Source organism: Poecile atricapillus, chromosome W (genome assembly GCF_030490865.1).
Source record: "Poecile atricapillus isolate bPoeAtr1 chromosome W, bPoeAtr1.hap1, whole genome shotgun sequence".
In the NCBI taxonomy this organism is placed as follows: domain Eukaryota; kingdom Metazoa; phylum Chordata; class Aves; order Passeriformes; family Paridae; genus Poecile; species Poecile atricapillus.
The window spans coordinates 31845684-31859762 of record NC_081288.1 but is presented as its reverse complement, the minus strand read 5'-3'; the positions used below and the strand labels follow the sequence as shown (position 1 = coordinate 31859762).

The 14079-nt window shown below is 42.3% G+C and overlaps 1 protein-coding gene across 2 annotated transcripts in view; it reads left to right on the top strand.

The window, feature by feature from the left end:
* The first annotated feature begins 8235 nt into the window (after window positions 1-8235).
* Window positions 8236-14079, top strand: part of LOC131591989 (ETS domain-containing protein Elk-3) — a 36968-nt gene continuing 31124 nt past the window's right edge. For both annotated transcript variants that reach the window (XM_058863172.1, XM_058863171.1), the window contains exon 1: window positions 8236-8694. The gene's annotated coding sequence lies outside the window, so the exon portion shown is untranslated. The remainder of the gene's footprint in view (window positions 8695-14079) is intronic.

The following is a 14079-nucleotide window of genomic DNA, read 5'->3' as shown; positions in this document are numbered from 1 at the left end:
TTCCCACAAGGATGCAGACAGTCTGGATAGACAGACAAGTGAAAAGTGGGAGCTAATGAATATTGCTCCAGTGTCAGACAGGTAAAGCACTCCCCCCTTCCTGTTAATTCAGTCGAAACAATGAAGAGAAAAACCCAACCCACCCTTGTCTTGTTTGGCTTAGACATGAACCCTTGATAAGACTCTGGAAAACAAGAAACTTTGTAATAGATTTTAGCTACCTTTGGCTGACAAATTAATATGTCATAAAAACGTAAAAATAGCGGTGCACTTCTGCCACTCAGCTTGATATGATGTAGATTAGAGAAAATTACTGAGATAGAGAATAATATAACATTTTTACTCGAATATTACATACTTTACATTTCTCTACAGAAAGGATATCCCAGCAGGAAGGAGAAAGGTGGAGCACAATCCCTGTAGCATTTCTTGTTCTGCATTGTACAAAACTTTGTAGGGACACAGGAAGAGGATACGGAAGTTTCTACAGGAAAACAGAGAAAAGTTCAAACATAAACAGCATCCAAAAAATTTACCAACACTTTATAACATTTCCTTTTTCTTTTTAAATGTTTAAGGACAGTTACATTACAGCATAGTTTACTACACATTTCTATATGTCAGTATTTTTACAATTCTCTTGCAATAATAAAGCAATTTTTAAGATGAATTGTGAAAACTTGCTAAGAGTGATGGATGCAATAATCTATTTGGTATAGCATTGTCCTCTTAACAGAATGAGCAAGTGTCAGACTAACAAGTTTATACTACAGTCTATGCAGAACTTTGAAGAAACTTGGTATTTAACCGAAATCCCCCTGAAGACCACTTTCTCAACAGACCTCTGACTGGAATCCACCACAGTCAAAAGAAACCTAACATAGCTTCAACACCTTTTACAGAAGGATGGAAGATCTTACTTCAGCAAAGTTTAAGAGCACACTTAAATCCAGTGTTGCAGGCAGCTGAAATATGTATGAGAGGGTTTAGCCAAAGACCTGTCCTATCACCTGGAGCAGCCAGGTGGGATACATCCATGTGAGCTGTTCCCATGAGCTTGTTTGGAAACATCCCTGTCTGACCATCCAGGAGCCACCCTGGCAGTCACACTCGTACCACCTGAGCTGAGACCGAAGCTCCTTCCCAGCCACACTCTCCACAAGCACACCAGCTCAACCCCAGGTTTCCTTTAGCAGAGTCTCAGACGATCCTTAAAATAATCTAATCTTGGTACAATAACTAATTAACAAAACACGAGCTGGCGGCTCTGAGGAGGGACCCCAAAAAAAGGAGCCCCTTTGCTTTCATCGTCTCACAGCCTAAGCACAGGGAAGTCTGAGGGTCGTCGGCTCCTGCTGCATCTCTGAGCATCTGGTCCCCCCACCCTGGGTCCTTTGTTACGCACTTCACAGCCCCTTGCCTGGGGCTCCAGCCACCCAGAGCTCAACCAGCAGCTCAAACTGCAGCTGCACCCTGAGCTACCTGCATTAAATGCATTCCTCAACATGTTGTTGCTTGAGTATATTTTGTGTTAAGCAAAACATAGAGCACATGGCTGGCTCCTAAGAATTTGTTCAGTAAGTATGGACTTTGGCTTGTGTTTATGGCCTTTTGCTAAGTCTGGCTATGAAGGAGCCTATGGTTTGCATCAAAAGGGCTTTCCGTATAAATGTGGCACCTTTTGACAGCACCCAGTCAGAAGCAACAAGATCCAGGGCAATATTCATACAGCTGTAGGATTGGCAGCGTATGGATGCTAAATATGAGCAGAAGAAGGGAGCACAGTGCCTGTGGAAAAGCAGGCCACGTAACTTTCTCAGTCTCCCCTGAGAAAGTGGGCTGGGAAATCATAAGCAGGAATTAAAACAATCCTCAGAGATAGAAGACAGCCTTGCAGGTGCTGTTTGTCAGTTTCTTGTTTTCTTGAAAGAGAAGGTCGAGGGGTGGTGTACACCACTGACCAATGATGGTGATGTGTTAGCTTACTAACCAATGAGAGTTTTACTTTTCTGTACTTTCAGGTGTTGTCTATAAAAGAAGATCTGAGGTAATAAACCTTGGAAGAACTCTCCTGTTCAACTCACAAGAGAGTCTGTGTTGTTCTTCTCACCGTTCCAAATAGACCGACAGCAGCACACCCTCAGTTCTCTTAGAACTTCAACTGCCCCAAGCATGTGATGATTGGGTACCAGCTGGGATAATGGGTATCAGCTTTTCAGTGTGTCTGTTTCAGGTACAGGTAGGACAGTAGTCGTGTTCTGTTACAGAGCAAGTGAGTATATGAAAGATGTATAAACTGGGAATTTTTTTGAGGAACAAGATCAAGTTTGCATTGCAAACCTACGTTGCTTGAGTTTTTGAAGGAGCAAAATGTTGTCACTTTTCAGTTACTTAGATGTGAGTTTGTCTACACTGAAAACCTTTCATACTTGTAGTTAAAATATGTAGCAAATAAAATATCCTCATTAGCAGCTGTAAAGTTAGTCCACATTTCAGCTGTACAGAAGGCAGAATCTGAATCAAAGATATACCTATGTCTTCTAACCCTAAGTAGATAGATAAGGTGGCTGAGTTATCTCAGCCAGGATCCATGGTCAACAGGGAGAAGCAGGCACCTCAGGAGCGTTCATACCAGAGTCCTAACTAACGTGCCTTGAATTATTTTCCAAAATCTTTCTCCATTACCATTCAAGAAAAAGGAGTGCTCATGAACATGCAAGGTACAGGTATTAAGACACATTAATTTTTAAACCCTTTTTGTGTAATATAACTTAAAAAAAAAGGATTTTCTAGCAGGCAGAATGGAGCTACAATTATTCTAATAGCTGTCATTTCCCATAAGAAACACAAAATCTGTGTACTTTATGGTCTGCACCAATGACTGGTTAAAGGGTTAGTTTCAACTTCTAAAAGCCAAACATTTTGAAGACTTTGCTCTTCCAAAGTGTCTTTTATATGAGGATTATAATTATGGTTATGGAGTATGAGAACAGGAAGGGCTTTAAGAAAACATTAGTTATTTTATTAGAAAATGCACATCACCAAGAACAGGCATAATTAACTTTGTAACTATAAAACACAAAAAAACATTAATTGGAACATTATAATAAAATACACAGTAATTAGAAGAGAAAAAAAAGTTGTCATTTTCACCTATTGAAAATTTTAAAGTAGAACTGTGTCCCAAAGTATGTGTCATAAAACTATAAAGTCACATGTTGATGGTAAAATATGTTCAATTTCATTCATCACTTAAAAATTTTAGAATTAATGTGGGCTAAACAGAGGTGGCAGTGAGTTGTGCTCCATTTGACCAAAAGCATTTGAGAACAGTAAAAGCAGTTGAATTATGTTCAGATGCTATGGTGATATTTGTCAGTAGAATTACCTTGGATCAGTTATATTTAGAGATTAGGTTAGGATAAAATAGACAGATGGGAAATGGGGGGGGGTGGGGGAGAGACCAATAAAATGCAACTAAAGTTCTAGCTCAGACCTTTAATTAATTAGCCTGGAAAAGAAATTGCTGTAGAACAGATTGAAAGATTTAAGAGAAGCCTGAAAAAGTTAATCTTTGCAGTTAGATTAGACTTCATGGTTAGTTAGAGATTCGTGGAATCTTCTTTCTCTGTTTTCATGGGTTGCCATTAGATGCTCTAGGCTCCTTCAATATGCAGTGACACCACATTCCTTTAATGACAAAAAAAATCATAGGCAATTACACTGCACACAGGATGTAATTCCTTATAAATCTTTCACTAAGAAGGTGAACCTAATGAAATTGTACACGCAATGATGCTTTTACTTGAAACATGTTGGGTCATGTGCTTTCTTCCACAGCACACAGGGAAAGCAAAACATTCAGGAAAGCAAAATGTGCCAGAGGAAGAGGAGTGTAAAAGCAGTCATTTCCCTCAAACACTCCTTCCTGATCAAGCACCACAGCCTTCCGGGGGTGGATAGGGGAGAAGAGGAAAACCTTGGGGTCTCTAAAACATCATTCTCTAAAGACTGAAGGCAGATTTCTAACTGCAAACCAACAACAAATCTCATTCACAGTCAGTCACGAGGGACTAGAACATGCTCCCTAAGGGAAAAAGAAGTCCCTGGGAAGACAGAAGAGGCTCCTGCTTCCTTGCCAAGGTCCTACCATCTGTACCGTATACTTGTTTCACAGTGTGAAGGAGCACTTAGCCCTTCTCCTGCCTCTAACAGGAAATATTTTAGGTTAAAACTTACAGGATTTCTTTGTTTCAGAAAACGTGACATGAAGTTTTGAAGCTTTTGATGGCAACATGCAATTTTTTCCCACTAATCTGAACCAACTTTGAACAAGAGGTTTCTCAAGAACAAATACAGTTCTGCTGATGTCTGCCATCACTTCTTTTAAAGTTCACCATTTTGCTCTAAATAGCTCAGCAAAAAGCCCAGGAAGAAATACTTGTGGGAAACACTGTGCAACCTGGTCCCTTGAGTTTCCATGGATTTAGTCAGTGTTACATGCTAGAGCTATGGCATTGCACATAGCACTTTTCCTGCCAGTGAAGCTGCCTGTGAGATGAGATAAAACTGAGGACCTGATCACTTTGTGAGCAGTATGGATCCCCCAGGGCTTTATGCAATAATGAAGTTGTTGGCTCTAAAGCCTGTGCCCTTTCAGCTACAGGAGAGTGTGAAAGAGAAAACCCAAACCTCCTAGGGCAACATTCATCAATATTGATGCAACATTTGCAAGACCCTTAAATAATATGTTGTGAAGGGCAACCAAGAATCTTACACAAATTAGACTGTCATTTCAGTTCAGGTAATTAGTTTCTATTTACCCAGTTTCCAAAATTCCCTGGAAATCCTTTTGTAACCTGTCAGGTGGTTATTCAAGTTAGAATTTCTAGAAAATAAGAGAGAAGAATGATTCGGAGTGTTTCTCCCACAGAACTATTGTGTTTGTTGTCCTAAAGGCAGACACAAATCTGAAGCCTCTTCACTGCAGAGCCTGTAATCTAGAAAGAACTAAAGCATGATTAGAGAAGATGAAACAATGAATACATTCATTAAATATATTAGCACTTAAAATATTAAATGAAACAACAATTATTTCCAACTGTTTTCAACTTTGTTCTTGATAATTACATGCAATTATAAGCATCTATGTACACTTAAGGAAAATTGTATACTGCAAAATGACATTACAATGACATAATTTAATTTAATAATTTAATTACAGGGGGACTCAAGGCTCAGAGTGAAATTATACTAAAACCTAGACCAACCCACTTACGAGTCTCAGCCTAAAGAGCTTTAAACGGAGATCTAGAGGACTGAAAATCTACCTTTACTTTTCTGTTTCCTTCTCTTAGATTGTTTAATTACAGCAGCGCATGAGATTTATGAACAGTTTAAAAATGCAGGAGAAACAATCTGAAAAGGCAGACAAAGCCTGCTTTCTTAATTGATGTAATCTAATAAAATGAGGCAGAATTATAGTCACTATTCTTAGGAATGCTTTGGGGCAATTTTTTTTCAGCAGGAGCAGTTTATAAATACAGGCTCTTCTGCAAATCGCACCGTCTCTAGGTAAACAGAGACATCCTGGGTGCATATGTTTGTTCAAGGATTGCCTGAACCCATCAGATTAGGACTTTCAGCAGCAGTAACTTGCCTTACTTGTCAAAGGAGGGCTGTCTCAGTTAAACTTAGTCCTTTACAACAGCTGTTGTCTGGACCAACTCTGAGCGAGGAACAACAATTTCCAGAGCTAAACCCTCAGATCTTCATAGCTTGAGGACAGAACTAATTGTAATGATATCATGTGCTGATGAATGGATGTGAAATGAGACACAGAAGTTGACTAGTGACTCTGCTAAAAATATAACCAGCATTTTTATAACTATGTCAACCAACAGGTTTTCTGAAAAACAGAAGAAAGCTACTACACAACACAAACACACAGTTTTCCTCATTCATCATCTTGTATTTTTGCATCCAATAATCCTTAAGGTTAACTCTAAATGTAGATTAATTGAGCCAGGCAGATATTGCAGAGGAGAGTTTCAGCAATCATTCTGTAAAGCACAGTGCTTTTACCAAGACATAGGTGTAGTTTCCAAAGATACTTTTCCTATGACATCCATAGTGCCGTGATCAGTAGCCCTGGCCAAAAGCTCCCATTTTCCTCCACTTGCTGCAGAGCTTTCTGAATTGCTTGTGTTTCCAACACATCCTGGTGTCTTCATTCTGTTAAACAAGTTCTACACTTTTTACTCCAGCTTTTGTAGGGTAATTATGAAGAGCCTTCATCCAGTAGTCATCTGACCTCCAGCATGGCAGCCTTATTTAGGTTTCTACCTCACTAGACAAAAAAAAAGGACTGGTGTTGCAAAAACACATTAAAAAATTGGTGCTGTAAAGAGGTACAGCATAGGAAATTGGAGAAAAACAAATTTTAAACAGTTTTTAGAGGCATAGTATTATTCGTAGAAGAAAAGAACTAGTACTGATTTTGAGAGTTTGTTCTCTCAGATCTCCACACCAATAGCTGGTCAAGGCAACTGTGGTAAATCTGCTTCACCTCTTGGTCAGAAAGACAATAAAAGATAAATGTAGAAGATGAGTACCAGTACTCCCAGCTGTCAGTCCAGTGTTTCATTTTCATACCATAAAAACTTCTCTGACAGTCCTGTTTGGAAAACTGTGTCTTCAGCTGTAGTTCCCAAATAAAGACTGATGCTTTCACCCTCATGACTTAAACTAGTGCTTACCATAAGGACTTTATCCACTTTAATCTAGGAAATATACTATCTGAAATTAAACATTTTATTGCTTCTTTATTTGGGAAATACAATATGAGGATTTATCAGACCTCGTATCTCTATTCTGAAATTCAGAATGACTTCTAAAAAGGAATTATTTAAGAAAAATAACAAAGTTTCATTATTTGGTGTGCTGGTACCAAGTTATTCTTGCTCCTCTATGGCATGTTAGAAGATAAGAAGGAAGAAACCTGATGGACTTCCTCAAGAGACTGAATTTGATCCTATACCTCTGTTCAGATGCTATTAACTGATGCTTCGTGGCCATCTGTGACAATCTCTTTAACTTCATCCAAATATACTTTTGTTCCCAATGGCATTGCAAGCAACAAACCAATAGAGCCATAAAAAATAATTGTGGCTTCTATGTCGGTGCTCATCAAAAACATTCTGAACAGCAGTTAGAGTGCTGGAATGATAAATCTCATTACTATTAAAAGAAATAGCAGTATTGGTTTTGAAGTATTATGCCTTGAACATCACTGATATTCGAGGCAGACAGAAGATAATGTCACTCATTCTGAAAATTTCCAAATAAAGTTAGAAATGCTGATATACAAGACACAAGAGAGACGAAATTTATGTAAACTCCCAATACTGGAAACGTGTCCCTTTTAAAAAACCCAGACTAGCAGTTTAGATCTGAGGTCTACGTCTTGAAGGTCAAAACCTAAACCTCAAATAGCTAACTACCACTGATCTGACTCTTGAGAGCTGCAAGATCCAGCTTGTATTTGATGATTTGCAATAGGAAAAGGGGTAAAAATTTTAAACTAAAAGAGGATAGGTTCAGACTGGGTATAAGGAAGACATACTTTTACAGTGACAGTGGTAAGGCACTGGCACAGGTTGTCCAGAGATGCTGAGGTCCTCTGTTCCCGGAAACATTCAAGGTCAATAGCTCTGAACAACCTGATCAAGTTGATGACTTCCCTGCTCATTGCAAGGGATTTGGACAGGACAACCATTAAAAGTCCCCTCCAAACCAAATAAAACTGTTATTCCATGATTCCATGATTTGAGTTCTCCTTGATTTTTAACATGTTATTTCCCTCGATTTAAGTTGTTGTACTGTGTTGCACCGCTTTTGGACTTTGCTATCCCTGTGAGGTTGTGTTTGGGAAGGTGGCCAGCGAGCGTTCAGTGCGCTACTGCATCCCACCAGCTCCTCAGCCCCCAGTGACCCCAGCCACAGGTACCCAGCGCTCCCTTCCACCGTGACCTCAGCCCCAGCACGGTGGGACAAAGGCGGCCGTCTCTCCAGGGGCCAAAGCCCGTCACCATCCTCCGGGATGGAGAAGCACCGCCCGTAAGGGGCTCATAAGCATCTCTCCGGTGTCCCCCGGGGAAAAGCGGATTTATTTTGGCCCAAGCAGCGGGGGCGGCCGGCGGGAAGCTCCTCCCTGGGGGTGTAGCACAGGAAGGGGTGGCGGTCGGGGGAGCCGGGGAGCTCCCGGTGAGCCGGCGGAGTCAGCGCTGCCCGCTGTACTATGCGTGTGTCTTGTGTTCCAGCCATGCTGCACATCGGCGGCCAGAGCGAGGGGCGCGGGGAGGAAAAGGCTGTTTACACAGACTGCAAACCGCCCGGGGAATAGTGCGGGAGAGGAAGTGAGCCGGGCCGCTGTCTGCCTGCCCCGGCTTCCTGCTCGCTCCCTCTCACGGGCAGGCGCTCACACACACACACACACACACACACACACACACACACACACACACCGGCCCGAGGGGGAAAAAAAAAAAAAAGGAAAAAGGGAAAACAAAATCAGGATCTCATTACTAGAGCAACAGAGAGCCTGCAGAGGACTGTCAGCATGGAGAACCAGGGAATTTTACTCAGCTCCCTCTAGACTACCAGGAGAGAGAGGAAAAGTCCCTCAGCCGCTGGGTAGGTACAAGTGCTGCTGCGCCCGCCCCGGCTCCCGCGAACTTTCGGGGGGCTGCGGGCAGAGAAGGGGAGGCCGGCGGCTGCTGCGGGGCCGCGCTCCGCTCGCTGCTGGGCTGGCAGCGGGGACAGCTGGTGGGAGGGAGGTGAGGCTGCCGGGCACCGCGGGGAGGGGGCTCAGAGCCCCGCGCGGGGCCGGGGAGCCCAGGGGTCCTGCCCCGGGCTCGGGCCCGGGCAGCGCGGCGGTAACGAGGCGGGGGGCGGCGGTCGCGGGGGCGGGATGTCCGAGGAGGCTCCCGCCGCCGCAGGGGCCCCCCCGCCCCGCTGGAGGGTTTCCCCGGGGGCCCTGCCGCCCGCCGGGAGCTGCGGGTGCAGGTGAGGGGACGGGCCGTGTGTGTGAGTGTGGGGGGCGATGCGGGAGAAGGAGCCGGGGCGTGAGGAGGGGCAGGGCCGGGAAGGAGGCGCCGGGGGTCGCGGGGAACCCCGCGCTGCCCGCAGCCCCTTGGTGTTGCCGGGGCGTATCGCGTCCCCCTCCCCGGCGGTGCCGGTGCCCTGGGGCTGCCCCCTGCCAGCGGCATCCCGGCTTGGGCATTCGGGGCGGCGGGGGCCGCCCGGTGCCCCTCAGGGCGGCGGGGGCGCCGCGGGGTCCCCGGCGGCGCTGCGAGGCCGAGGAGGGCGCGGGGGGAGGGAAGGGAAGGCTCCTGTAGAAACTGCAGAAAGGGGCTTTAAAAAAGGGGGGGGGCGGGAGGGGGGAAAGTGTCGGGAGAGTTTCTGGCTTGTCTGGAAACAGCAAGACTAATTGCCATGCGCTTCCGGTTTGAAACTGGCAGCAGACAACATCTTGAAAATGAGTCACTGCAGCTCACAAAGAAACTCTGTGGTTTTCTCCCTCTCAGGTTTATGTATTTGCTCCTTTTTACAGTTTCCTTTGTAGTCTTCTGCCTTCTCCCCGGACCTCCCCCCACCCGCTTTTCTTAGCCACCCCCTGCCCCCAGACCCCCTTGGCCGACGTGGATAGTTTCCACCACTAACTGAAAAAAAGAAAAACACAAAAAATGTTTGTAAAGGAAGAGGAAAAAAAAGAGAGAGGCAGAAAGGGAAAGAAAGTGTAGAGTTGTTGTTGGATCTGGCTTTGGTGAAGGTTAGAGGGACTCTGATGCTGCAGGGGGAAAAAGTTCCCTGAATTTTCCACTGGCTGCAGGAAGAGAGCCCATTTAGTCATGGCTAAGTAATGTCTGCACACACACCAACTAATCTCATTAGGAGTTTCCGTTCCCTAACACAGGAGGGTTTTGTGAAGCCCTGTCAGCCTTTCTAACGTTGCAGTTGAAAGGGAGACAAGTTACATCTTTATTTACTTAGTAGTGCAGTGCTATGACAATTTTGTATAATGTAGCATCTTTTAGGTCAATGAGGACTCCAAAAGTCAATCGTTACATTTTGTTTCAAGCTAAAAGTCGTCGTTCATCTCGTATTTTGCTTATACAGACTTTCCAATTATTTCAGATTAATTTATGCATAAATATTTCCATAGGGTGAAGCGTATAAACGGGGTAGCAAGATGTCTGTGTTGCGATAAACATGTTTTATGCATGCCTGACAATTGCATGTAATTGCAAAGTTAAAAGACTTTTGAGCCAAGATACTGAGGTGATGGCCATATTTGAAAAATATATTCGCCCACATGGCCTTCCTGTACTGGTGCTTTATGTATGTAGTTTTCAAGTGATTTTGTACATACCAGTTTTGATTTAGTGGTTTGTGTAATTACTTTGTGGTGATTTGCTTTCATAATGGTCATGAAAGAAGTCTGTGTTCAGAATCACAAAGATTTTTGCCGTGCCCCACCAATCTTTAAATTAGAAGTAACAACTTTTTGCGGAAAAAAAGGAAAAATTCCGGAGCAAACAAAGAAAATTCTTGCTTGCAAGTGGATTTTAGCTAAAGGAAATGTCAATAAATGCAAATAAAATGTTATGCACTAGGAGGTAACACTTAGCTACTTACTTGAATTATCATGTGATAGCATTAAACAAATTTGCAAATATTATGCAAAAAAATACTGCTTGCAGTATACCACGTGTTTACCTCTGAGGATCTGGAGTGTTTCCTGCACTTTCTGTGTCCAAGTGGCGCAGAAAAGTTCTTCATTTACATCACTTCACAGAGGACTTGTATTAGCGGATTAGTGACACAATCTCCAGACACAGATGTCTCTCGATTTTCTAGCCAGGCAGTGAAGAATTTTTGGAACAGTGTACAAACCAGACAATGCCTAATCTCTGTCTCAATCAAATGCAGCCATCAGGAAGCAAGGGATTATTTTTCAGTTTTGGAGGTTTATTTCTTTCATAAAATTCTCAGTTTTAGAGAAAGAAGTGCAGTACTGGACATAGTGTTCAAAAACCTGCTGAATGTGTTACGGAGCAGTTAGTGCAGTATACAACACCAAAACTTACTGAGGAGTGTTTCCTGGCTCTTACTGTCACTCTCTGAAATATGGACATTAAATTTTTCATTTATTGTGTTAAATATTGCTGGAATTTCAGTGTGCTTTCTACTGAATCAGAGTGGATGAAGCACACATGTTCATTCATACATACATACATACATATATATATATATGTATATGTATGTAGTCTATCCACACTACATAAATTTTGTATGTTGTGTTCGTTCTAGGTAAGTGTAAAATATCTTGATGTCCTCAGGAAAACAGATGTAGTGCTCTTGTACTTTGTGTTGTGTGTTCTGTATATTTGAAAGACTGAATGAGAAGTAATCCATAGATGTGTTAAAAATACAACAGTTCTGTCTGGAATAGAAAAAAAATCCAGCTATCATGTGATGCATGATACTTTCCACTCAAATAATAAAAAACTGTTAAAGGTGCTTTTATTGTAAACATAATTTTATTCTTTACCTGTCTAAAAATGTGCTAGGTGTACGTATTGTCTGCTAAGTGTTACAACCATTGCTTACCTCTTGATTTTTCCAAATCAACTCTATGAGTTGTTCCTAAAAAGAAAAAACCCACAGGCTTCTATCCTTTCTGATATTACCAATTCCACCTAGATGCAACAGCTGAAATAAGCAACTCAGTCTCAGGGGAGAAACTAAGCTACAGCCTTTCTTGTAACTGTTTATAACACCTCGCACATGGACACTTTTATATGTAGAAACAAAAGTGTATTTTGTTTTATTCATTAGCGGTTCTGCTTACTGAAAGCGCTTCTTTGCTCCTGTTACTTAATGTTATTTCATTAAACTTAAGCCATGGAAAGAAATCAAGTACATCACTCCAAAGACTGAAGTATTTCCCCTCTGCTGTGCAGAAAATCCAATTATGTAAACTTTGCCTTCTTGTTGTAATGCCCTTCTTGGGATGGAGGTATTCTTATGACAGAGTTATTCTTAGGGGCACCTATTATTGGTCAAGCGAACAAAATAGTGATCAAAATCTGGTTCTGAAAGACTTACCAGAGAATGAGAGTCAATTTTCAGGTTCACCAAGGTGCACGGAGCTTGTTGCTAGCTTGAGGCTCATATGTTTACGTGTAGGAAGGTAGCTATACACATCACAGACATGGAGGTCCATGAGCTGCAGAGAAAGTACAAATCTTGGCCTTGGGAATGCAATCACATGACAACATGTTGTTTCAGAAGAAAGAAATAGGTACCAAAATAAACAGACACTTGGCTACTAAAGGGGGTGTGGGAGAAGGCTGGGAGCACCAACACATAGTTACTTGTGATGCATGTATTTATAAGAAAGGATTTTAACTAGTGTGTTTTGGTGACATCATATAAAATTTGTAAGTTCATGCAGTTACCATTATCTTTATGAGTGGTTCTCTGCCATGATGCAGCAATAACCTAAGATAGTAAAGAACTGATAAATTAGCTAGTACTTCCCATAAAGATATGGTGGGTTGGACTCCTTTGTGCAACAAGGTGATTTATCAGTCCGTGGCTTTCTTCTGGTGGTGATGGCTCCAGTGCACGGCAAGCCTGGATGCTGCTGCTGGAACCCATTTTGGAGCTGACACTGATTATAGGACAGTTATCCTGGGCCAGTTTCAAAGAGCACTGTTGGTTTTGAGCTGCTGTCTGTGCTTGGTAACCACACCCAATGGCTCATGCCACAGGCTGTCGCTATGAAAGTCGTGTTGTGCCGTGTATCCTTGGATTGATTCACCGTGGATTTCTCCTCCGTGTTTCCCACAATAGGGAATCTCATCGTCCTGAATCATTAGACAGATGTTTACTTCATCTGTGGCTTGTTAAATGAATCAATGAGTATTCTGGAGGCTGTTGAGAGCCCTTGAAAGACAGAATACGTCTGTTCTCATGTTGGAGTATTTTATTGAATAATGAATGATTAAAGATTTAGTCATGATTTTGAGGAGAATGTCAAGGTGTAGGCACAGGAAGTCCAGCTCACTGCACCTCAAAGACAAGGCTGCATGGATGGAAACAAAGCGGATGAAGCCTCTCATCTGTGAACTTCACAGAAAGAAATTCATCTTTGTCCTTAAAACTTTCTCCAATGCATTGTGATTTTATGTGCCGGTAATTGTATCAGATTTCAGGTTCTTAAGGGGTTGTTGTTAAGAGTGGATTTTAATTCAAAAGCTCTTTGAAGGACACTTGCTGCTTTTCTAAAAGCAAGAGCTAAAGAAAACACCTGCCAATGCGTATTGATACAAAAATATCACAAAGGCACTACTTGCCAGTTAATAACTTTGTAGTCAGTTCTGCATTTTTATTTTTTATGAATACTGTGGTAGTTTCTTTGGACTACCAAAATGTACCCTGGAGCTGTTGATCTGCTTGATAGGTGCAATTCCTGGGCAATACCTCATATTATACCAGACAACTAAATATTTAAATAATATTTTAAAGTTATATTGCAGCTAAGAATATAGGAGGCAAATTTTGCCATTACCTAGGCAGGTATGACTCAGCTGAAAGTGATAGGGTTTTTTTACCATTATGGAGTTCTCAATATCATGTCTGATTTTGGGCTGCTTGCTCAAGTAGCATTGCTGTGATTGCCTACAGCAGTGGGGTTTGTCCTTCTTGTATTTGTGGATCCATAATTATTCCTGAGCAGTCGTGCCCACGGTAGGGGTGCTGCAGTGCTTCTGCCTCACTGCCAGGAGGAAGGTCCACTGACCTTCGCATGCACGGCCAAGTGTTGAAAACTGTTCAACTGTATGAGGACAGTTATAGACATGACACCTATGGACTTTCAAGATAAATATCAATCAACTGTATAAAGAAAGTTTTTTAAAGACTATAGCATGTGATCTGCCTACATCTGAGCAGTTAGATACAGACAGCTCAGGATCTTCAGGACAAGAGTCTCTGTAGGAAGCCACAAAC